The 26,009-nt window shown below is 47.8% G+C and overlaps 1 long non-coding RNA gene across 1 annotated transcript in view; it reads left to right on the top strand.

The window, feature by feature from the left end:
- The window catches only part of LOC307208946, a 220,806-nt gene that overhangs the window by 170,868 nt on the left and 23,929 nt on the right, over positions 1 to 26,009 (top strand). Inside the window, exon 2 of the long non-coding RNA XR_013835271.1 lies at positions 14,296 to 14,582. This is a non-coding gene — a long non-coding RNA (uncharacterized lncRNA). The remainder of the gene's footprint in view (positions 1 to 14,295; positions 14,583 to 26,009) is intronic.

Genomic DNA, 26,009 nt, shown 5'->3' with positions numbered 1-26,009 from the left:
TGTCCCATTGTGGGTTGTCGTCAATACTCCTGGTCAGCCTTATGGTTTTCGTGTCTGTGATCAGGACATGATAAGACCCTTTCTCATATCCTAGGAAAACACCATGTTCTCCACGCTTACTCAGTTTGTCACCCTGCGAGGTGTGCACCCAAACCTCCAACCCAAAAATTTTAAAGTGCTTCACACATGGCTTCCTTCCGTGAAGCATCTCATATGGGGTGCAATTTACTGCGGACTGGTACCTCCTGTTATACACGTGACAGAAAAACGAAAGAGCTTCGGCCCAAAAAGGATTGGGCAGCCCCGAATCATGTAACAATGTTCTAATTCCTTGCTGCAGGGTCTGGTTCATTCTCTCACATAAACCATTCTGCCAGGGCGATCTGGGCATGGCCGTCCTATGCTCAATGCCCTGTTCAGAAAGAAAAGCCTCAAACTCTTCTGAACAAAACTCTCCACCCCTGTCAGTGAAAATACAACGTACATTCTCATTATGTACATTCCTGAGCCATTTACAAAACTGACGAAACTTGGTAAAAGCTTCAGACTTTTTCTGCAGCATATAGACCCAAACATATTTCGAATAGGAGTCTATCAGAACCATGAAAAACTTTGAATTGCCTCTAGAGAGCGCTAGAGGCCCCACTAAGTCTGCATGAATGACTTCGTATGGTTTCTTGGCCTCTCTCCCAGACTCTGTACCTTTGGGAACTTGCTTTGCCTTACTCTCAGCACAAGAAACACATTTCATGTGGTAGGGACATTCTTTCAGCTTCATACCCTGAACCATATCAGGCATTTTTGCCACAGCCTGGAAATTCAAATGACCATAAACACGATGGTAATAATGAATACATTGGTCATGTAACTTCTCATTCTTTTCAACAGATAAATTGCAACACTGTCAGTTGCTTCTGCAGTACCTGTACCTGTAACAAAAGGCAATTGGTACAGACCATTTACACATTTTGCATATAGAATGAGCTTGCCATCTCGACGAATTTCACAGCGAGATTTAGCAAACACCACCTTAAAACCCTGATGATCTAGCTGGGAAACACTCAACAAATTGTCCTGAATATCAGGCGCATACAGGACATTCTTAATAGTTGCATTCAGGCTCTTTAAGAACACAGTTCCCTTAGCCAAACTCGTGAGAACTGTCCCATCTGCTTGATGAATTTCTTTCTCTTGCTTCTCAAGCTGAACAAAGAGATCCTTATCTTTGGCTACGTGGTTGGTACAGCCAGAGTCGATCACAAAGAAACTCCGCCCACGTTGATTGGAACAGCAAGAGATCAAGGCCTTTGAAGTAGCAGGTGCTTGGGGATTTCGTCCTCCTCCCCCTCTGCCTCTGAAGTTTCCCTTCTTCTTTGAAGATTTCTTGCAGCATTGAAAACTCAAATGGCCTTGTGCTCCACACGAAAAGCACCGCCTCAACTTTAGTGCTTTAACAGCAGCAGTTTCACTTTCACTTTCCCCTGCTGAAGACTCAGGCACATTTTCAAGCACATTTTTAACAGCACAGTCCCGGCTTTCTCTAACAGCCTGTCTGCGATCCCACTCATTCAAGAGCACGCTAGACACATAATCTTCTGTTAGCCGGTCACCAGGCATTGTAGAAATCTGGGCAGCTACTCCATCATAAGACTCATCTAGGCTATTTATCATCAGCATTGTAAACACAGCCTCTGAAATAGCCAGGTCTCGCTGAACAAGGTCCTGTCTGAGACGCTTTAACTGAGATAGATGGCTAGGCAAATCACCACCTTTCTCCAACTGCAACCTGCACAGCTTCTTGAAGAAAATCACACTGGAACCAGCATTTTGTCTCAGATGCATATCTCTCAACTTATGCCAAACAGCTTGTGCAGTCTCTTGACCCTCTAAGTTCACCAGCAAGTGGTCTGAAACACTCAAAACAATTGTCCCTCGGGCTTTCATATCTGCAGCATGCCACTCAGCCCAATCATCATCATCCTTATCTGGAGGGTCATCTTCTATCGTGTGAAATAGCTTTTCCCTCTGTAAAAGTGCTTTCATCTTTACTTGCCAAACTGCAAAGTTTTCAGGCGTCAGGAGGGGAAAGGACAGAGCCATCTGGCTAGAATGTGCACAGGCCATGTCTGCTATTACTTAGAGCAAGACACTTCCCTCGTGCAACACAGATAAAGCCTTGGACTTCTTCAGCCACTCTCTCTCCCACTCAGAGCGCAATTAACAGGCAAACAGGGATGCTATCTTCTTTCTTTGGCAGTCAGCAACATACCTCCATAAATCAAGCAGCAGCAACAACAACAGCGGCAGCTGGAACACTCTGCTCCAAAACAGCTCTGCTTCTAGGCACCACAAATCAGTCCAGCATGCAGCCTCCGTTCCACCGTCCAGCAATCAGCAACAGAAACCTCTGGCGACTGGGACGACTGGGATGACTGGAACAACGACTGGTCAGACGACTGGGCCCATAACCGATGTCAGCATCGCCCTTGAGCCAGTGCACCAACTGGACTCATGCACTACAACCCCACTGGGCTAGGCGAGCTGGGTAGCACTGCCAGCGACCACCTTTCTCACAGGGACAGGTCACCGTGCTGTGGACTCACAGCTTAGAGCTGAGAGCACCGGATTCACTTGCACAATAATACAGTCGTTGCACAGCAGAGTTTGCAACGACTGTATTATTGTGCAAGTGAATCCGGTGCTCTCAGCTCTAAGCTGTGAGTCCACAGCACGGTGACCTGTCCCTGTGAGAAAGGTGGTCGCTGGCAGTGCTAACCCAGCTCGCCTAGCCCAGTTGGGGTTGTAGTGCATGAGTCCAGTTGGTGCACTGGCTCAAGGGCGATGCTGACACCACTGTATTAGAAAATCTTTTAATAAAAATTATTCACCACAGTGAAAAAAGCAAAACAAAGACTTATAAAGCCCTTTATGGCTTGGGCCCTGGAAACCTGAATGTTTGTATCTCCCTATATGAACCTGCCCAGGTGCTAAGATCCTTCCTGTCAGCTTTGGAGACATGATTGGTGTTGGCACGAGAGGCCCTTTTGATCATAACAGCTAAATGGTACCTCCAGAATGCAGGAGCCTTAAACAGACCTGGCCCTGATCCAGTTGGGCTCTTCTCATAATCTTCTGTGGTGCTGGAGACCACAGGAGGAGACAGTGCTCTTGTCCTTGCTGGTTTCTCACAGGTAACAACTGATTGGTTCAAAATTGGGAAAGGAGTACGACATGGCTGTATATTGTCTCCCTGCTTATTTAACTTATATGCAGAATTCATCATGCGAAAGGCTGGGCTGGATGAATCCCAAGCCGGAATTAAGATTGCCGGAAGAAATACCAACAACCTCAGATATGCAGATGACACAACCTTGATGGCAGAAAGTGAGGCGGAATTAAAGAACCTTTTAATGAGGGTGAAAGAGGAGAGTGCAAAATATGGTGTGAAGCTCAACATCAAAAAAACGAAGATCATGGCCACTGGTTCCATCACCTCCTGGCAAATAGAAGGGGAAGAAATGGAGGCAGTGAGAGATTTTACTTTCTTGGGCTCCATGATCACTGCTGATGGTGACAACAGTCATGAAATTAAAGGACGCCTGCTTCTTGGGAGAAAGGCGATGACAAACCTAGACAGCGTCTTAAAAAGCAGAGACATCACCTTGTCAACAAAGATCCGTATAGTTAAAGCCATGGTTTTCCCAGTAGTGATGTATGGAAGTGAGAGCTAGACCATCAAGAAGGCTGATCGCCAAAGAATGGATGCTTTTGAATTCTGGTGCTGGAGGAGACTCTTGAGAGTCCCATGGACTGCAAGAAGATCAAACCTCTCCATTCTGAAGGAAATCAGCCCTGAGTGCTCACTGGAAGAACAAATCCTGAAGCTGAGGCTCCCAGACTTTGGCCACCTCATGAGAAGAGAAGACCCCCTGGAAAAGACCCTGATGTTGGGAAAGATGGAGGCACAAGGAGAAGGGGACGACAGAGGATGAGATGGTGGGATAGTGTTCTTGAAGCTACCAGCATGAGTTTGACCAAACTGCGGGAGGCAGTGGAAGACAGGAGGGCCTGGCGTGCTCTCATAGAATCATAGAGTTGGAAGAGACCACAAGGGCCATCGAGTCCAACCCCCTGCCAAGCAGGAAACACCATCAGAGCACTCCTGACATATGGTTGTCAAGCCTCTGCTTAAAGACCTCCAAAGAAGGAGACTCCACCACACTCCTTGGCAGCAAATTCCACTGTCAAACAGCTCTTACTGTCAGGAAGTTCTTCCTAATGTTTAGGTGGAATCTTCTTTCTTGTAGTTTGGAGCCATTGCTCCGTGTCCGCTTCTCTGGAGCAGCAGAAAACAACCTTTCTCCCTCCTCTATGTGACATCCTTTTATATATTGGAACATGGCTATCATATCACCCCTTAACCTCCTCTTCTCCAGGCTAAACATGCCCAGCTCCCTTAGCCGTTCCTCATAAGGCATCGTTTCCAGGCCTTTGACCATTTTGGTTGCCCTCCTCTGGACACGTTCCAGTTTGTCAGTGTCCTTCTTGAACTGGACACAGTACTCCAGGTGAGGTCTGACCAGAGCAGAATACAGTGGCACTATTACTTCCCTTGATCTAGATGCTATACTCCTATTGATGCAGCCCAGAATTGCATTGGCTTTTTTAGCTGCCGCGTCACACTGTTGGCTCATGTCAAGTTTGTGGTCAACCAAGACTCCTAGATCCTTTTCACATGTACGTGCAATACTTTACATTTCTCCCTGTTAAAATTCATCTTGTTTGTTTTGGCCCAGTTCTCTAATCTGTCAAAGTCGTTTTGAAGTGTAATCCTGTCCTCTGGTGTGTTAGCCACCCCTCCCAGTTTGGTGTCATCTGCAAATTTGTCCAGGGGGTTACGAAGAGTCGGACACGACTAAACGATTAAACAACAACAAACCTGGTTGGCCACTGTGGGGCCAGGATGTTGGAAGGAGATGGACCAGTGGCCTCATCCAGCCCATTCTTCTTATGTTCTTATGGGAAGAGGATCCTGGAGCCGATAGACCACTGGCCTCATCCATCAAACCCTTCTTATGTTCTTATGCCTGTTCCTTTCTCTCCCTGCCCCCCCATCCCCTCTTGCCCATCTCACCGTTCTCTTCCTAAAAATAAAATAAAACATTAATAGATTTTCAAAAGAGCATTTTTAAAAGCCCAGGCTTTGTTCCTGCCGCGCTGCCCGTCCCCAGGTGAGCAATGGCGCTCTGATGATGGAGGCTGCAAATCCATCATCCTTCCATGACACTCGGATGATGTATGCCACAAAGGCATCACTGGGAGAGCAGCCTGCTGATCAGTGGGGCTTTGATGATGTATTTGTGTAAACGCTCATCAAAAGGTCATTGCCCTGATGATGCATTGCTTGGTGCCATCGCTGAGCCAGGCATGCCAAAAGCAAATAAAGGATGTGGCTTGGGGAAATGGCTGCAAGCTGGATTTTCCTTCGCATGAAGGGAGTCAGGTGTGCTGGGCCGGGGGTAAACCTGAGCGACGTGGTCCAGGTCCGGTCCCAAATCCAAGGGTTGCACGAAGAGTCAGTCTGACAGGGTCAAGGCAGGAAACCAGGCTAGGTCAGGCACAGGGTCACAGGCAGGTTCTAGCAAACAGCAATGTTGCTCCCACAACCTGGTGTGGGGTCCAACAGCCTTTTATCTCTGTCGGGGTAATGGCTGGTCCTGATCCCCTGGTGATTCACCTCCTTGTTTTGCCCAAAGGCGAGCACTCCTTCTGCGAGTACTCAGGTCTCTCCTTCTCTCAGACCTCAGTCTCTGCAGCTCAGGAGACATCGGTGGGTTACTAGACCCAGAGGCCGCCTCAGCCTCTCCTGACCCAACCGGTAGTGGAGCAGCTGCAAGTGATGGCCCAGCTGAAGGCAAGGAGATCATCCCCGCATCTGGAGCCAGGGCAGGCTCAGGCCCCTGACTTGGCCCATCTGGTGCTTGTTGCAGGGGAACCTGTGCAGACTGGGGCTCTTCAGGATCAGGCCCCAGACTTGGTTTGCGGACTGAGACTACTCTGGTTCCGAGTCTGAGCTGGAGTCCCAGGCCATCACACCAGAATACCAAACCCCCCACACCCCTGTCCCTGGGAGCAGGGCATCTTCTACCTTGACCTGGTGGCCCCCCAGATGGCTTGGACTATGAGCAGAAAGAACGGCCATGTTGATGGGAGGTGAAGTCAGAATAACATAAGAAGAGTCTGCTGGATTAGACCAATGGCCCATCTTTTAGAAGACATCTGAAGGCAGCCCTATTTAGGGAAGCTTTTAATGTTTGATGGACTATTGTATTTTAATATTTTTTTGGAAGCCGCCCAGAGTGGCTGGGGAGGCCCAGCCAGATGGGCGGGGTATAAATAACAAATTCTTCTTCTTCTTCTTCTTCTTGTTGTTGTTGTTGTTGTTGTTCTTCTTCTTCTTCTTCTTCTTCTTCTTCTTCTTCTTCTTCTTCTTCTTCTTCTTCTTCATCTTCTTCTTCTTCAGCATCCTGATCTCACAGTGACTGTCTGGTTTCCTTCACAGTGTCCCGTTGTGCTAGAAGCAATTTAGTCCTGCTGGCCACAAGACCCAGAAAAGCTGTCTGTGGACAAATGCCGGCTCCCTCGGCCTGAAAGCAAGATGAGCGCCGCAACCTCATAGTTGCCTTTGACTGGACTTAACCGTCCAGGCATCCTTTACCTTTTACCTTTTACCTTACCTTTACCTTTACCTGTATGTGGAGGTTGTCGGCGTCCCTTCGAACTCTACAATTCTATGATCCTGTGATTTCAAAAAGCCTGGAAATGGGAGCCAAAGGCTGATGCCTTAAGTGGCTTGCCCCATGATCAGCAATGACATTATCAGAGGCAAATAATAATAATAATAATAATAATAATAATAATTCTTCATAAACTGATAAAGAAATTGATGGATTTGCCCATCCCTGGGAGGAATAGTTGCTCTGCATGTTGGCGTAAAGTTTGGTGGCTAGACTGCTGATGGAAACAAGTTGCACCATTGTTAAAATATCTGCACTGGCTGCTCATCTGCTACTGATTCAGGTTCAAGGTCCTTGTATTAATTTACAAAGCCCTGAGCAACTCAGTTTCAGGGTCCCTCAAGGAACACCTGAATTCTTCCGTCCCAGAAGGATCACGAAGACCATCAGCAGGAGCATTGCTATTTGCTGCGGCTCATTTGACGACGAGTCTTATTATTGCAAAGATCTTCCAAGCTGTTCTCCTACACATGCCTGGAAAACTACAGAAGACCTGCGTTCAGACCCATCCCTTCCTCTTGAACCACCTGATAAATGGTCCTTCCTGCAAAGAAAAGCCCCTGAACCTGGCTCACCAACAAACAATGCAGAGGCAAATACAATACAATGCATTAAGAAGCAAACTAAAACTTCACTTTTCAAGGGGATTAAAAATGCATTCATTTTCCTGCCCCAAAGAGCAGCAGATTATTCTCCACAAAACTATTAAGAGGGAGCAAGAGAAAGTAAGGAGGACCAGCTTGCCCCATAGCTCCAACACTCACTCTCCTCTGTAGCAAGCAAACCATGGCTCCTGACTTGGCTGGACTCCCGAACTGACGGTAGCACATGACCTGAAAGTGTTGCTGTGCAATGCCAGGTCAATGATGAATAAAACCACTGCCATCCACGACCTGATTGTGGATGGAGGATTTGACCTGGCATGTGTGACAGAGACCTGGTTGGAGGAAGCAGATGGGCCTGTCCTTGCCGCTGCCTGCCCACCAGGTTTCTCTTACGCACAGCAACCCAGGTCATGTGGGCGGGGAGGGGGGGTTGCAGTGATTTTTAGGAAGTCATTAGTCTGCACCAGGCGTCCTATTGGGAAGACCCAGTTTTCTGAGTGCATGTTCTGGAAGTTGGGCAATAGGGGCAGTACAGGATTCCTACTGGTGTACCGACTTCCCCGCTGCACCAAGGATTCCCTGCCCGAGCTGCTTCAGGTCGTGGCGGATATGCTCCTGGAGACACCTAGCTTGGTTGTCCTGGAGGATTTTAACATCCATGCCGACACGACCTTACAAGGGGCCGCTCGGGACTTCATGGAAAGCATGGCCTCCATGGGGCTGTCCCTGAATAAGTCTGGCCCAACTCATAGCCACAGACATGCCTTAGACTTGGTGTTTACCTCTACGGATGTTGGTGATCTGACATTAACTAAAAGCGAAACAAAAGAAGTGCCATGGTCAGATCACTTCCTGGTGCAACTGGACTTCTCCGCAACCCTTCCCCTCCGCAGGGAGGTGGGACCGATTCGGATGGTCCGCCCCCGCCACTTAATGGATCCAATTGGCTTCCAGAGAGTGGTAGGGGATGCTTTATCCCAAGTTGATGGCCTTTCAGCTGATTCCCTGGTGGCACGCTGGAATGCGGAGTTAACCAGGGCTATTGACTGTCTGGCTCCGAAGCGCCCTCTCCGATTGCATGGAGCCCGGACAGCCCCGTGGTTTTCCCCGGAGCTGAGGGTGATGAAACAATCGTTGAGACGGCTAGAGCGCCGGTGGCGGAAAACTCATTCTGAATCAGACCGGACACGGGTTAGAGCTCAACGTCGAGCCTACCAAGTGGCAATGGCGACGGCGAAGAGGGCCTTCTTTGCCGCCTCCATTGCATCTGCAGAAAACAGCAGCAGGAGACTTTTTCAGGTGGTTCGCAGTTTATCGGAACCACCTGTACCACCGGGGCCTGGTAGGGACCCCAAGATCTCCTGCAATGCTTTTGCAAAGTTTTTTGCAGATAAAATCGCTCAGATTCAGAAGGAGGTAGACTCCACAGTGGGAGCAGGGCCAGGGCGGGAGAGTGCTAGAGTTCTGTCTGGTCCTGTTATATGGGATCAATTCCAATCTGTTACCTTCGAGGATGTGGACAGGCTGCTTGGACGAGTGAAACCGACCACCTGTCTCCTTGATCCTTGCCCATCCTGGCTGATAAAAGCGAGCCGGGAAGGGCTGGGCGATGGGCTTTGCGGGGTGGTGAATGCTTCCCTCTGTGAGGGAGCCTTCCCAGACCCGCTGAAAGAGGCGGTCATTAAACCGCTTCTTAAAAAAACATCTTTAGACCCGGCCAATTTGGCCAACTATCGCCCAGTCTCAAATCTGCCATTATTGGGCAAGGTGATTGAGTGGGTGGTTGCTGAACAACTCCAGGCACGCCTGGAGGAAACGGACCATTTAGATCCCTTCCAATCGGGATTCAGGCCTCACCATGGGACTGAAACTGCCTTGGTCGCGCTGGTTGATGATCTCCGGCGGGCTAGGGACAAAGGTGAGAGCTGTTTCCTAGTTCTGCTGGATCTCTCAGCGGCCTTTGACACCATCGACCATAACATCCTTCTGGACCGTCTAGAGGGGCTGGGAGCTGGGGGCACTGTTATACAGTGGTTTCGCTCCTTTCTCCTGGGCCGTGTTCAGAAAGTGGTGGTGGGGGATGAGTGTTCAGACCCTTGGGCCCTCACTTGTGGGGTACCTCAGGGTTCTGTCCTCTCCCCCATGCTTTTTAACATCTATATGAAGCCGCTGGGAGAGATCATCAGAGGGTTTGGACTGGGTGTTCATCAGTATGCAGATGACACCCAGCTCTACCTCTCCTTTAAATCAGAACCAGTGAAGGCGGTGAAGGTCCTGTGTGAGTGCCTGGAGGCGGTTGGAGGTTGGATGGCGGCTAACAGATTGAGGTTGAATCCTGACAAGACAGTAGTACTGTTTTTGGGGGACAGGAGGCGGGCAGGTGTGGAGGATTCCCTGGTCCTGAATGGGGTAACTGTGCCCCTGAAGGACCAGGTGCGCAGCCTAGGAGTCATTTTGGACTCACAGCTGTCCATGGAGGCGCAGGTTAACTCTGTGTCCAGGACAGCTGTCTACCAGCTCCACCTGGTACGCAGGCTAAGACCCTACCTCCCCGCGGACTGTCTCGCCAGAGTGGTGCATGCTCTGGTTATCTCACGCTTGGACTACTGCAACGCGCTCTACGTGGGGCTACCTTTGAAGGTGACCCGGAAACTGCAATTAATCCAGAATGCGGCAGCTAGACTGGTGACTGGGAGTGGCCGCTGGGACCACATAACACCGGTTCTGAGAGATCTGCACTGGCTCCCAGTACGTTTCCGAGCACGATTCAAAGTGTTGGTGCTGACCTTTAAAGCCCTAAACGGCCTCGGTCCTGTATACCTGAAGGAGCATCTCCACCCCCATCGTTCAGCCCGGACACTGAGATCCAGCGCCGAGGGCCTTCTGGCAGTTCCCTCATTGCGAGGAGTGAGGCTACAGGGAACCAGACAGAGGGCCTTCTCGGTAGTGGCACCCGCCCTGTGGAACGCCCTCCCATCAGATGTCAAAGAGATAAAGAATTACCTGACATTCAGAAGACATCTTAAGGCAGCCCTGTTCAGGGAAGTTTTTAATATGTAATGCTGTACTGTTTTTAACACTGATTGGGAGCCGCCCAGAGTGGCTGGGGAAGCTCAGCCAGATGGGCGGGGTATAAATAATAAATTATTATTATTATTATTGACACTCTCCCCACCAAGTGACACTTCAGAATGCTTAATAGAGTATTTAATCTCACATCGGAGCTGGTTGCACCTATTATAGAATCTCAGACACAATTCAAAGACATTCAAGAAAATTTACTACGGACAGAGAGCTCAGAGGGAAGCGGCTGTGTGTCTCTGCATACTAACTAGGGGCGTATATTCAAGACACCTCAAAAGGGGTGAGGGAGCCGAGTCGGGGGGAAAGAACCCTGAGCTGCAGCTTGTAATGGGGGTATGCTGGACTGGAAACTTTCTTTGGTTCGTTTCAAGGGTAAAAGTAAAAAGGTAAAGGACCCCTGGAAAGTTACGTCCAGTCAAAGGGGTGTGGCGCTTATCTCGCTTTTCAGGCCAAGGGAGCCGGCGCTTGCCTATTGACAGCTTTTCTGGGTCATGTGGCCAGCATGACTAAACCACTTCTGGTGCAACAGGACACTGTGTCAGAGTGCATGGTAATGCCATTTACCTTCCCACTGCAGTGGTACCTATTTATCTACTTGCACTTTGATGTGCTTTTGAACTGCTAGGTGGGCTTAAAAGAGGATCTTAAAAGGGACCCCTGACCGTTAGGTCCAGTGTGACCGACTCTGGGGTTGCGGCGCTCATCTTGCTTTACTGGCCAAGGGAGCCAGCGTACAGCTTCTGGGTCATGTGGCCAGTAGGACTAAGCCGCTTCTGGCGAACCAGAGCAGCGCACGGAAACGCCGTTTACCTTCCCGCCAGAGTGGTATCTATTTATCTACTTGCACTTTGACATGCTTTCAAACTGCTAGGTTGGTAGGAGCAGGGACCGAGCAACGGGAGCTCACCCTGTCATGGGGATTCGAACCGCTGACCTTCTGATCGGCAAGTCTTAGGCTCTGTGGTTTAGCCCAGAGCGCCACCTGTGTCCCTTGGCCACCAAGCTAGATGGCCTTAAAAGAGGATTAGGCAAATTCATGGAGGAAAAGGCTGCCAGTGGCTACTAGCCACAATGGCTATGCTCAGCCTCGATAGAAACACTTTCAAATAGCTGTTGCTGGAGACCAGAGGAGGAGAGAGGGCTCTTGCGCTTGGGTCCACTTTGATGGCTTCCCACAGTCATCTTCTTGTTTTTTTTTTATAATAATATTTATTGAGTTTTACAGAAAAAAAGATTCACAAAAACAGAAAAAAACACGTACACACATAAAAAGAAACAAAACCAAAACTTAAAAAGACAAATTAAAAATCCCTTTTTCAAATATCATGCCATTCATTAACTTATTTTCATGACTTCCTCACATCTCCCTTTTTTGTATCCCATTTAAAAATTTAAACAGCAAATTCATATCTTCTTAATTTTACCCTTAGTTAATTATCCTCACGAATTTTAACTCCCACAGTCATCTTCTTGGCCACTGTGAGAGTGTTTGAAAGTGGGCTTAGATTTGGCTTTCAGTGTCTCTGCAGGAGAGCAGATCATTTTTAGCCCTTCCCAGTGCATTTTCAAAATACCATTTTCTTATTGTGGTCGGATGAAATGACCTGCCAGCCGACGTCCTTTCAGAGTTTTATGAGTGAGTCAGAGATGAACTCATATCTCTGGGGTCCAAGTCCTACATCATAACCACTGGCCCACGTTCTCACCCTTGAACTTCTGAAGAGTCCTCTCTCTGTGTGGAACTCATGCCTTGATTGAGATTCCTGACCATAGTTGATCCCAGCACTTTTATTTATGTTCAGGATTTTTGGTGGTGGTGGAAGGAGAGCTTGAAAGAATACTCTGGATGCGCATCCAGTTTGACAAGAACTAAAAGACAGCTGCATGCTTTAGTTCAGTGTTTCCCAACCTTGTGCCTCCAGCTGTTTTTGAACTACAACTCCCATCATCCCTGACTAGCAAGACCAGTGGCAAGGGATGATGGGAATTGTAGTCCAAAAACAGCTGGAGGCACAAGGTTGGGAAACACTGCTTTAGTTGAGATTTCTGCATTGCAGGGGGGTGGACTAGATGACCCTTGGGGTCCCTTCCAACTCTATGATTCTATGATCAGGACAACCTGTCAGGAGTTCAGCCTACACTCGAGTAGGACCCTGGCAGAGACACATGCCCGACTGGCATGTTCTCTCCCTCCTGGTTGATCGTTCAGGAGCTTCATGAACTTTCTTCATCCCAAACATCACAGCGACCGATGCCAACAGACACCAGCACACTTAGGGATCCACAGAGTTTGCGCACCTTGTGTGACAGACCTCAGCAACTCAGCATGTTGGCTAGCAGTCACGAAATTAAAAGATGCCTGCTTCTTGGGAGAAAAGCACTGACAAACCTAGACAGCATCTTTAAAAGCAGAGACATCACCTTGCCGACAAAGGTCCGTATAGTTCAAGCTATGGTTTTCCCAGTAGTGATGTATGGAAGTGAGAGCTGGACCATTAAGAAGACTGATCGCTGAAGAATTGATACTTTTGAATTCTGGTGCTGGAGGAGACTCTTGAGAGTCCCATGGACTGCAATAAGATCAAACCTCTCCATTCTGAAGGAAATCAGCCCTGAGTGCTCACTGGAAGGACAGATCCTGAAGCTGAGGCTCCAATACTTTGGCCACCTCATGAGAAGAGAAGACTCCCTGGAAAAGACCCTGATGTTGGGAAAGATGGAGGGCACAAGGAGAAGGGGACGACAGAGGACAAGTTGGTGGGACAGTGTTCTCAAAGCTACCAGCATGACTTTGACCAAACTGCGGGAGGCAGTGGAAGCCAGGAGGGCCTGGCGTGCTCTGGTCCATGGAGTTATGAAGAGTCGGACATGACTAAATGACTAAACAATAACAACAACAACAACTTTATTTCCATATAAACACACACGGAGCACTGCAACATGGCTCCCTCTCTCTCTAGCATCAGACAGCAAAGAGAAAAAAGAACAAAGGACAATAGTCCCACTTCACGGAACACAGGAACACAAACATCCTGTCTCCGTCACTTCCCACTCTGTGGAGTCAAAACATACACCATCATGTGATAGACAAAAACGCCATGACTGCAATCATGGAGCAGGAATTCTAACACAACCTGTCTCTGTTTTGGATTGGGTTGCAAAGTACAATTACCACTGATCGGTGTTGTTATTGCTTAAAAGATGACACTTATATATTCTGGCTGAGAGGGTTTTTGCAGTATATGTAAGAGTTTCTTATAATGTTTTAAGGAATATATGGCCCATTAAGATTCCTTGCAGAAATACATATATTGTGGTGCCCAATTGCACTCATTCTTGTGAGCAAATGAACATATGAAAGAATGCCAGTATTGTATATTGTAGCAGGAAACCCCCCCATCATTCAGTTTGTACAAACTTCACACATACTCACACTCACACACTACATACGCCACGCTTCTGTTATAAATTCATAGAAAAATCAACCCTACATCGGATTTGCACTGTTCCACTTTTATTTTACTCTATGAAGGAAAGACTACAAAATGGGGAAGGTTTGATACAGGCCAGCCATAATCCCTTCACCATCCCAGCACATCCACAGGAGCCCTGCCCAGTTGATATGCCAACCCTGATGGTCCTAGACAGAAGACAATCAAGATCACAAAGAACTTGCATATGGGAGTGGATTCAGCATGGACTGAAACAAAGGACAATGATCAGATCTTCCCTCTGGGGGCAGGAAACTGCCAACTCCCCTTTGTCCTCTGGAAATGACTCATGGGGAGGGGGAGAAGGGAACCAGCCAGGTGACAGGACACTCAGGTTACCACCGCAACTCCTCCCTCAACCCCTCCTTTCTGTAATGTATGCATGATGTTTCTGGGGGTGGGCTTGACCTAGAGGATGGGAATTTCAAAAGTTTTTATAAGGACTTGCACACCATTTTTCTGTGTCTTTCCTCTCTCCTGCAAGTGAGGGGAGCACCCTGTTGCAACAGTTCAGTAACGGCCAAGCCTACAGGCTGCTGTTTTGCTCCAAGTTATCCTGGTTGGTGTCTTTGTTTTTGTCCAAGGGAGCCCTCAGATTTTTTCCAGTAACAATATGCAGCCTCAGGATCACACAACCCATGATGCAGTGAGACTGCGAGTGAGATATGTGCAAAACCACACAAGGCTTTTAAAAATCAAGGCCAGCACTATGTAATAGTGAAAAAATGGCACAGGGAACGAAATGTGATGGCCTGGGATTCAGACTCGGAGGCTGAACCTGAGGAATCCCAGCCTGCACAGGAGTCCCCGCCTCCAGAACCAGCTGAGCCAGGGCTGGGGCCTGAGACTTAAGGGTCCTCACCTGTGCTGGATCCTCAGGTGCAGGCACCAGTTGAGTCTGCTCTGGCTCCTGAGGTGATGGAGGACCCATTGCCTGCAGGTGCTCCATTCTCAGCCCCGTCAGAGGAAGCTGAGGTTGCCTCTGGGTCCAGGAACCCTCCAGCCTCTCCTGAACTGCAGAGGCTCAGGGCAGAGAGGCGGAGGGAACTAAGTTCCTGCAGGAGGAGTGCTCGTCTCCAGGCCAGGAGAGGCAAGTCACCTGTGGACCGGGGCTGCCCTATGCCTCAGGGCAGATAAAAGCCAGCCAGCCCCAGTCCCAGGTTGCGGGAGCAACATTGTTGGTAGCCTGTTCCTGCCTGTATGCTGTCCTGCTGGAGCTCCTGGCCTCACCCGACTCCCTGCCTTGGACCCAGCTTCAGCTTTGACGGACAGCCTCCATACTGCACCCTCGACCTCGGACTAGACTCGGACCTTGCCTCACGGTTAACCCACGGGACCAGCACATGAAATGACATAAAATTTAAATATGCAAACTGAAGATTGACAACAGAGTTTTACTTGGGTTTGGTTTTTTTGTATGCAGGAAGGTCCAAACTTATTAGAGAGCTAAGAATTAGAAACCACACCTTGAATCTAGAATACGCCGAGAAGTGCCCATTTGTTCCCTGGCCAAGTTGCTGCTCCACTTCTGCTCTTTTGCTAATGACTGAGCATGTAGCGAGAAGAGGCAAAGGCAAAGTGGATATTCTGGAAGGTTAATTTGACATTCCCAGTCTCACGTTGTTAAAAATGAAAAGGAGAAAAAGATCCATGGCTTTTGACATTTAACAAAGGGTTTGCAGTTACCCAGAGCATCAAAAGCAGACTCCTAATGGGAAAATGTAATTTGGACACTGAGAAATAAAACTTTAAACAACAGCTTGCAAATGCTGATGGAACCTAATGGCCCCATGTGGCCCACAAAGGGCGGGGGGGGGGCAGGAAAGGATCTTGAGATGGAGTTGAGGTTAAAAAGGCGCATTATAAAACCATGTGCCTTTGGCAGGGTGATGAGGAACTGCTCTGTGAACAAACTCCATCAAAAGATAAAGAGAACTGAATCCCCGTCCCAAAATGCCTTGATTTGATTTCACAGAATCATAGAATTGTAGAGCTGCAAGGGAACCCCAGGGGTCATCCAGTCCAACCCCCTGCTGTGCAGGAATCTCAGCTCAAGCATCCCTGACAGATGGGCTGGATCCAGCCTCTGCTTAGAAACCTCCAAGGAAAGAGAGTCCATCACCTCCTGAGGGAGACTGTTCCACTGTCAAACAGCTCTTAATATCAGAAAGCTCTTCTGGGTGTTAAGTCAGTCTAAGAAATCACAGCATCTTTTTTCTAAGTGCTCATGGACCGACTGCTGAATGATCTGTTTTAAGACCTTTCCTGGTATCATAATAATAATAAATAATAAGCAAGAGCCGGGCTTAGGGCGGCTAACACCAAGAAAATCACAGTAAAAACATAATGGGGGGGGGGGACCAATTTAAAATACAGGTTAAAATGCAATTTAAAATGCAGCCTCATTTTAAAAGTAGCCCATAGATCAAAACCATAAGGGAAGGGAAACATAATGGTCCAAACCAAAGGCCAGGTGGAACAGCTCTGTCTTGCAGGCCCTGTGGAAATATGTCAAGCCCCGCAGAGCCCTGGTCTCTTGTGACAGAGCGTTCCACCAAGACGGGGCCAGTACTGAAAAGGCCCTGGCCCTAGTTGAGACCAATCTAACCCCCTTGCGACTTGGGACCTCCAAAGTGTTGTCATTTGTGGACCTTAAGGTCCTCCGCGGGGCAGACCAGGAGAGGCGGTACGTGGGTCCTAGGCCGCGTCAATAGTTACCAATGTCAACTGGTCAGTAGTTACCTGGGTCTTCTTCTCCCCCTCTCCCACTTTTGGAAACAATGTTTTCTCGCCTCCAGTCCGCAGGGTCCTCATCTCTTCTCCAAGAATTCTAAAAAATTATAGGTAGAAGCTCTGAGATTACACCCAAAAGCTTCTTTTTGGTTGGCTGGAGAACTGCGTTGCAAAATCCACAGAAGTGTGAATTTCAAAGAATAGCTGTGCTTCAGTCTGTGTATTGGCTCAGGAAGTGTGAATGAGGCAGCTTTTCGTTAAGGTGCAAACAAAATCCCATTTCTGCTGCATCCCTACTCCTGTTAGGGTGTCTGGCAGTCATGTCTTTCTTGAGGATATTAGAAGCCGTTTGGCCAAGGGTGTAGATCCTGTGAAAGTACCATTTTTGAAGCCAGGTGTTGCTGAACACCCATGATCACCCCGGCCAGTATGGCCAATGGTCAGGGATGATGGGAGTTGCGTGGCGAGTTCCCGCCCCCCCAGTGGAAATAAAAACACATGACACAATTATTTAAGGTTAATGGGCTAAATAAGGCCACAACTTTATTGGTTACAGGTGATGAGTGGTTTTGGCTTAGGCATTGGTCCTAACTGACTATATCCGACTCCAGCCCATCCGCTTGAAGTCTGGGAAGGGTTAACCACCAGTAAGGGGGGGGGGGTGTCCTGCTGATGCACATCAACTAGGAACTCCCCCGGGGTCACTGATAGGGGGCGTGGCTTAGGCTCCCACCTCCATAGGCTTCAGACAGGGCCATGCCCCCCGGAATCCTTTACCGGACTACCCTTCAATATGTGGGGCAGGTGATGGCGCTTCCTCCCCTCTTCCATCTACAGAGCAATACCAATGCCTAACCGCCAATACCTAAGAAGTTGTGACGATTTGCTGCTAGGTAGGTGAAAAATCAAGCGGTTGGTGCTAATTTGCCAAGTGGAAAAATTCCTACCAGGCCCCTCAACGGCGACCAACCAAGGCCCATAGCAAGGTCAAAGACGAAAACCTTAAAGGGCGGGAAGGTGGGAAAAACAGGAACAGCTGGAGGCGGCAAAAGAGGGAGATCCCCAGCGTTAATAGGGCAGGCCACGCCCCCCGAGCCAGCCGATTGGCTGTCCAGGGGATGATGTGCCTGGGGATTCCCTCAATCATGCGGAGGCTGAGAGCCAGCCGCCGTGTGCGTGGTGGAGGCGTGAAGTGGCTTTGGAGAATGTCTGGAAGTCACCAGATTGGGAAAGGCTGGTGTGGGAAGATAGAGACCAGCTTGACCCCAGCAACTGAAATGTTTCATGCCGGGTGGCAATGGTAGGGTGTCTAACTCTAAATGCCTCCCTTTTGTGACAGCTCTTACACATCCTTTCCTCTCGAAGCCCAGGGTTTAATTCATGCTGCGGAGTTCCTTTTGATGCAGAAGCAAGGCTCGTTCACAGTGTGTTCAGAACAGGTCTCTCCTGCAGGTAAACAATTCTTCTAAGGACTTTTTTTGCACACGATGAAAGCAAATCACCCTCCCGTATGACAGCTGCACTGCCCTTCCTACAGATTAAAAGGCTTTGACAATCTGCTGGCAATGAAGGGAATCTCTAAATGTTTATAGGACCCGACTTGAAAGCAGGAATTCCTGATGAGACGGCATTAGATGCAGGAGCTGACTTGGGTAATATGGCGCTCTGAGCATGGACAACATTTGTCACCCTCCCCAAATATTTATGATTTTCACAATAATTCATTTTGGTACAATAGCTTTTCAATGGATTTTCTCAGTAGGTACCCATATAAATTTAGGTCCCCCCCATTAATATGATTGTTTTGTGCCCCCTCGGCTCAGGGCCCAGTGTGTGGGAACTGCCTGCAGTACCCTAAATCTGGTGCTGTTAGATGTAACCCACAAACAAGAGGGCTTTTTTTCGGTTTCCTGTGTGTGTCCGTGTATTGCCTTTAATACTTTGACAGGTGAAACATATCCCTCCCTTTTCTGGAAATAAGGGGCATAGCTTAACAGGTGGTGTAAAAGGATAAGAACATAAGAAGAGTCTGCTGGATTAGGCCAATGGCCAATCTCACCCAGCATCCTGTTGTCCAAGTGGCCATTCAGATGCCCCAAATTGGAAAGATTGTCTTCAATGAACACGGTCTTAACAGTGTGTCCGTAAGTGACTGTGGAGGCCAATTCTGGATCCACACGTCCTTCCACAGTTGGGACATTGGTTTCCAGGCAGGAGTTGATCCCGGTGAGGGTTTGCCAAGCGTGCCTTCCTCTTAGCACATTTCTCCCTTGCGTCCTGAGTTGAAGTGTCTTCAAAACCCACGACACCTTTGGTCAAGGCTGTTCTTCAACTGGAGCACTTGCAAGCCAGTGATTCCCACTTGTTGGTGTTTATACTACATTTTAAAAGATTTGCCTTGAGAGGACTTTAAACCTCTTTTGTTGTCCACCAGCATTACGCTTTCCATTCTTAAATTGGGAATAGAGTAGTTCCTTTGGAAGACGATAATCAGGCATCCAAACCACATGACCAGTCCCACAAAATTGATGTTGAAGAAGCCCCTGGCCTTATCCTTCATTAGATGGTTCCATCAGAGTCAATGGAGTTACATCCAGGATTATACATTTTATACGCCCATAAAATGCCTTTCTTTTCAAGGTTGCTAGCCTAAATATTTGCACGGGTTCTTATTCACTTCTAGGCACAGATCAAGAAGGTGGTTCTTAACTTTAGTACATAAGAGGAACACTGCTGATTGCAGTAAAGGTAAAGGGAACCCTGACCATTAGGTCCAGTCACGGACGACTCTGGGGTTGCGGCGCTCATCTTGCTTTACTGGCCGAGGGAGCCATCGTTTGTCCGCAGACAGCTTCTGGGTCATGTGGCCAGCATGACTAAGCTGCTTCTGGCAAACCAGAGCATCACACGGAAATGGCATTTACCTTCCCGCCGGAGCGGTATCTATTTATCTGCTTGCACTTTGACGTGCTTTTGAACTGCTAGGTTGGCAGGAGCTGGGACTGAGCAACGGGAGCTCACCCTGTCACGGGGATTCAAACCGCCAACCTTCTGATCGGCAAGCCCTAGGCTCTGTGTTGTTTTTTTTTATAATTTTTATTAAAGATTTTTTAAATACAACAAACAAAATAAAACATACAGAAATGTCATGTGTCATAACATATTTTCTGATCCTCCTTGGACTTCCTCACATCTCCCGCTCCTACGTTCCAAATTTATAAAAATTAAACCAGCAATTTCTCACCTTATCCCCACCTTAAAATCCCTTTTTACAATGTTATATCTTAAATTTTAGATATGTTTATTTCCTCTTCAGTGCATTAAGATTAACCCAATAATTATCTAAAAATTTAGTTTTTTCATAAATTTAACTTATCTTCATAATTCACTTCATTTGTTTCCATGGTGCCCAATTGTTTATGATCAAACATCCTGCTTAACATTCATACAATTTACAATACTTTTGCAAATAAATCTTAAATTTTCTCCAATCTTCTTCCACCGTCTCCTCTCCCAGGTCTCGGATTCTGCCCGTCATCTCGGCCAGTTCCATATAGTCCATCAGTTGCATCTGCCACTCTTCCAGTGTGGGTAGATCTTGAGTTTTCCAATGCTTGGCAACGAGTATCCTTGCTGTTGTTGTTGCATACATAAAAAATGTTCGATCCTTCTTTAGTACCCCTTGGACAACAATACCCAAAAGGAAGGCCTCTGGTTTCTTAAGGAAGGTATACTTAAATACCTTTTTCAGCTCATTATATATCATTTCCCAGAAAGCCTTCACTTTAGGGCAAGTCCACCAAAGGTGAAAGAACGTTCCTTCATTTTCCTTACATTTCCAACACTTATTATCAGACAAGTGGTATATTTTTGCAAGTTTGACTGGGGTCATGTACCATCTGTATATCATTTTCATTACATTTTCTTTCAAAGCATTACATGCAGTGAAATTCAGCCCAAACCTAGGCTCTGTGGTTTAACCCACAGCGCCACCCGCATCCTGTTGATTGCAGTATTCACACATATATACAACCTGCTCACATTAACACCCAAAGGAGATCCCATAGTTGGTCTCTAAGGTGCTACTGGAAGGAATTTTTTTATTTTGTTTCGACTACGGCAGACCAACATGGCTACCTACCTGTAACTAGAACTTCTCCCATAGTTACAGCCTTGGACTCAGGCAGAAATCAAGCATGGCTCTCCCTCTCAGGCTTCTGTCTGCAGCCTGCTTCTTGCTCTCTACTCTGGCTTTTGTCTTTTGATCTACCAGCCAATTGGGGGAGGGGGCACCACCCTTTTGCCTTCTGGCACAGAGCCACTTCCTTTGTTGCCCCATCGACGCATACTTAGCCCATTACCAAGAAACTCACCTGGCTATTCCAACAATTGAATCCTTGCTGGATGCAGGAATTAGCAGGGACTCAGGCATACAACCTAAACCTCACCCCACCGCCAAAAAACCCATGCAACAGTATTTTCCAGGTGCAAGAGATGAGCTTTATTTTCTTTTTTCCCCAGGAGTTATGTTTGTGATCTGGGATAAAAACTATATTTCCTGCTGGCTTTTATCAACACGTTCTTAGCTGCTTCATGGAGATCAGCAAATCATTTTCCTTTGTAAAGTTTTAGCTTAGTGGGTAACACAAAGCAGATGGCTCTTTGAATGTGGAAGGAGGGAGAGAGTTCTCAGGAAGGTCCTAAATGCCAGATAAATGGCAAGGAAGGTTTACAATCAGATTAAGAGAATACATTACAGTCGGGGTGGGCGTAAACAGAGATATTAAATGGAACTTCTAATTTGGATCACCCCTGTGGAGAGGAAGATGGGGTCTCTCCCCCTTTGACAGCCTCAGGTAGCTCGCCTGCCCCCCCCCTTTTTAAGACCCACCTGCACATTTGGAGAAGAAAACGTGCATTGACTCCCCAGAAACTTTAAAGCACAATTCTACGAATAGCAAAGGACATGCTTTATAAATCATAGAGTCACAGAGTTGTAACCCCCTACAATGCAGCAATATGCAGCTGTCCCTTGATCCTGCAACCTTGGTGTTACCAGCACCACGCTCTAATGGTCCAACCAACTGAGCTATCCAGCTGATGGATGCAGAATGACCAAGGTAACATTTCCCCAGTTCTCGGCATCTCCAGTGAAACGACCTCAGAGAGCCGGCTAGATTTCTCTCATGTGGGGAAATTTTCAAAAACAGCCCAGAAACTGATGCCCCTCAGGTGTGTTGATGGAGAAGAGGGATGTAGAATTTCTATTGGGCTCATCATCAGTGAGGTCAATGTCAAGTACAGTGGTACCTTGGGTTAAGTACTTAATTCGTTCCGGAGGTCCGTTCTTAACCTGAAACTGTTCTTAACCTGAAGCACCACTTTAGCTAATGGGGCCTCCCACTGTTGCCGCACCGCTGGAGCACGATTTCTGTTCTCATCCTGAAGCAAAGTTCTTAACCTGAAGCACTATTTCTGGGTTAGCGGAGTCTGTAACCTGAAGCGTATGTAACCTGAGGTACCACTGTATCGGGGGGAACATTTTAGGGAAACACCTGCTGACGTGTGTATTTGCTCTGGAAATGTGCTTAGATGGAAATACGTCCTGTTCAGGGTGGTTTCACTACTGTTTCCATTTGTTGACTTCTGCTAATAAAAGGAGCCTCAGCAGAGCTAGTCAGCAGCTTGCTTGGAGCACGCTTGCCAGCTTGCTCCTTCACAGCTCACCTGCATCCAACTTCCCCACGTCTCCGTTACTCCTACACTCCCTCCCAGGAGGTGCCGTTAACATTTGAGCAGAAGGCAAAAACAAACTCAGCTTCATCTATGCAGAGCAAGGATGTACCTTGTGAGCTCTTCCATCACTCCAGGGCCTCGTGTGCAGCTTCAAAAGGAGGTTGCCATACCTCACAGCCCCACAGGGACGACTGAGCATCATTGACTGCTGCCTTTGTAGAAACTTTGTCAAGAAGAGTTTGGATTTGATATCCTGCTTTATCACTACCCTTGAGGAGTTTCAAAGTGGCTAACATTCTCCTTTCCCTTCCTTCCCCACAACAAACACTCTGTGAGGTGAGTGGGGCTGAGAGACTTCAGAGAAGTGTGACTGGCCCAAGGTCACCCAGCAGCTGCATGTGGAGGAGCGGGGAATTGAACCCAGATCACCAGATTACGAGTCCACCGCTCTTAACCACTACACCACATTGGTTCTCAAGAAGAAAAAGGCTGGATATGAGAGAAGGGAGAGGGGTACTGAGTCTCCTCCATGGGGGTGAGGGCTACTGCTATCCACTGAAAGGATAAACCAGGCACCCCCAACCTTCGGCCCTCCAGATGTTTTGGGACTACAATGTTGGAGTTCATAGACTACGTGCAGCTTGGCAAGCGAGCAATTAGTGTTTTGACTACAAGCTAGGGAGACAGAGCATAGGAGAAATTAGCCTGGAAATAAGAGGACCTAGTAACAGCTCGGTGATTGGCTGAGGTCTCTCATATAGGCAGCATGACCTATGACATTGTTTGGCTAGTTTGGAGTATTCTGGAGTGCTTAGAGAGTGATGAAGTTTGTGTCTGTATATAGTAACTTGTATATAGCTTGTGAGTTTACAGCCGTACAATTATACCTCGAGTTGAATGTGTTTCGGGTTGAGCGCGTTCGAGTTGCACTCCGCGGCAACCCGGAAGTAACGGAGCGCGTTACTTCTGGGTTTCGCCCCTCGCGCATGCGCAGATGCTCAAAATGATGTCATGTGCATGTGCGGGATGCGAACGCGACCTGCACACATGCAGACGCGCCATCATGTCTTGTGTTCCGTTTGGGATGCGAACGGGGCTCCGGAACAGATCCCGTTCGTATCCCGAGGTACCACTGTATATAATAAACTACAAAATCAAGTTACTAGTTGTCAGCTTTGTTCCTGATCGTCACCCTGACTCAGCAGTCTTGATTGTTGCCCAGGGAAAGCTGCACTACTCTGCTACGTTGTGCATCATTGAAGAAGTTCAGAGGTGAAGAGACAGGTCTTAGTAGCCTGCAAAAGGACTTCAGAAAGTGCTCACAGGCTTTGGGGTTTTAACATACAGTTCCCATCATTCCTGACAACTGGTCCTGTTAGCTAGGAATCAGGGGAGTTGTAAGCCAAAACATCTGGAGGGCTGCAGGTTGGGGATGCCTGGGATAAACTCTGGTGGAGGTGAACTGACTCTGCAATTCCTCTGTTTGCATTCTTATTTTTTGCATCGGGCAGAAATGCATATATTGCATGAAACTGCATGAAAAATGTCATGTGGGTTGTTTTTTTTTTTAAATTACAGACTGATGCAGAAACGGAGAGAAGCAAATGTAGAGCTCCTTCCACTCCAGGTATTCCTATATTAAGACTTGCTACTACCTGTAGCAACAGTAGCGCTAATAGCAGTGGCTAATGGTAGCAGCAACGTTGCTCTGTTTAGGAGAAAGAAGGCACACTCTCTCAATGTAGCCCCTATACAGCTCAGCCCGCAGCGAAACAGTGTGATGATGATAATTGCACAACTGTGGAATTATGAGCCTAATGATAATAACCTAATGATAATTAGCATTTTTGTGTGGTGTTGATTAATCATAGGACTTTCCCTGCGTGTGAAGACAGGCTCCAGCACATTGAGCAGTCGGGATCCATAGTGGGCGCAACAGTCAAGAAGGCAGTTTCCTCATGAGCTGGAGAGGGAAGTGAGGGGAGATTGGGCTTGTCCCCCTGGGAAGGGAGCCCATCTAGTCCATGGGCCATTGGCCTGATCCAGCAGACTCTTCTTATGTTCTACCACTGAGTTTTGGCCCTTCCCCAACAGGTCCCAGAACTGACTCCTCGCTGTAACAGCCTTACTAGCACTCTGTATGTTAGCAGAAAGAAAAAAAAAAGGTCCCTTCTTCAGCAAGGAAGACTGTTCACAATTGTCAGGCATCCCTGAGCTGAGGAGCAAAGTTCATTTTCCGAAGCAGAGAGGTTCAACTGCCTCCTGCAGTTTGGTCAAACTCATGCTGGTAGCTTCGAGAACACCGTCCAGCCATCTCGTCCTCTGTCGTCCCCTTCTCCTTGTGCCCTCCATCTTTCCCAACATCAGGTTTTTTTTCCAGGGAGTCTTCTCTTCTCATGAGGAGGCCAAAGTCTTGGAGCCTCAGCTTCAGGATCTGTCCTTCCAGTGAGCACTCAGGGCTGATTTCCTTCAGAATGGAGAGGTTTGATCTTCTTGCAGTCCGTGGGACTCTCAAGAGTCTCTTCCAGCACCATAATTCAAAAGCATCCATTCTTTGGCGATCAGCCTTCTTTATGGTCTAGCTCTCACTTCCATACATCACTACTGGGAAAACCATAGCTTTAACCATACAGACCTTTGTTGGCAAGGTGATGTCTCTGCTTTTTAAGATGCTGTCTAGGTTTGTCATTGCTTTTCTCCCAAGAAGCAGGAGTCTTTTAATTTCGTGACTGATGTCACCATCTGCAGTGAACAAGCCTTAGCCTTACGAAGCCCCATTTATAGGTCAAAGCTATGCATGACTTTATAGGACATAACCGCCAGTCTCCTGGCACAGGGAGACTTTCCGCCAACTTCCTCCAGCCTCCCACTGGAAACATTTAACTTCCGAAAGTTGTTGGAGTGATAGAGAGCTGGCAATGTTTTTATGACACCTTCACTCACATTGTATTAAGCGCCGGCTTTTTAGAAGTTTCTCTGGCGACAGTCATGCAAATCCTGCAAGACAGGAATGGATGTGGAAATGATTTCCTGCGTCGGAAGATAAGCTGGGAAAACGATGCGTTCCTCTGAAATATTGTAGTTCCTCTGTGTCTGAAACTTCAGACCCTGGGAGGGGAAAGTGGAGCCTGAAGTGAAAAGCAGATTAAAGCTATTAATTTTCCCTTCATTATTCCGGAATTTGTATCCTTCCAGGTCATCGCAAGTGCTTAGCTATTCCACGCAGGAGTTCTGCGATGGTATCCCAGCTCTCAGAAAGGTCTGAAAAATAAGATGCATGTAAACAGCTAGCCTGGGCAATACTTGGGCCAGCAGAGACTCTCTGTCAGGGACTGGCTGGATTTGGGGGAGAGGATTTGGTTCTGGGGTCCTGGTGGTGGGAAACCAGCTACACCCCAGAGGAGGGGAAGATCTGGGAAGTGCTGCAGGCAGGGATCTTGGAGGAGGATGAAGAGGAGGACTCAGGGAATTTCACCAGTACAGGGCAGAGGTGTAAAGGTAAAGGTAAAGGAGCCCTGGACAGTTAAGTCCAGTCAAAGGTGACTATGGGGTTGTGGCGCTCA

This window comes from Podarcis cretensis (genome assembly GCF_951804945.1).
Source record: "Podarcis cretensis genome assembly, chromosome: 1".
Lineage (NCBI taxonomy): Eukaryota > Metazoa > Chordata > Lepidosauria > Squamata > Lacertidae > Podarcis > Podarcis cretensis.
This window is presented reverse-complemented; position numbering and strand designations above follow the sequence as displayed.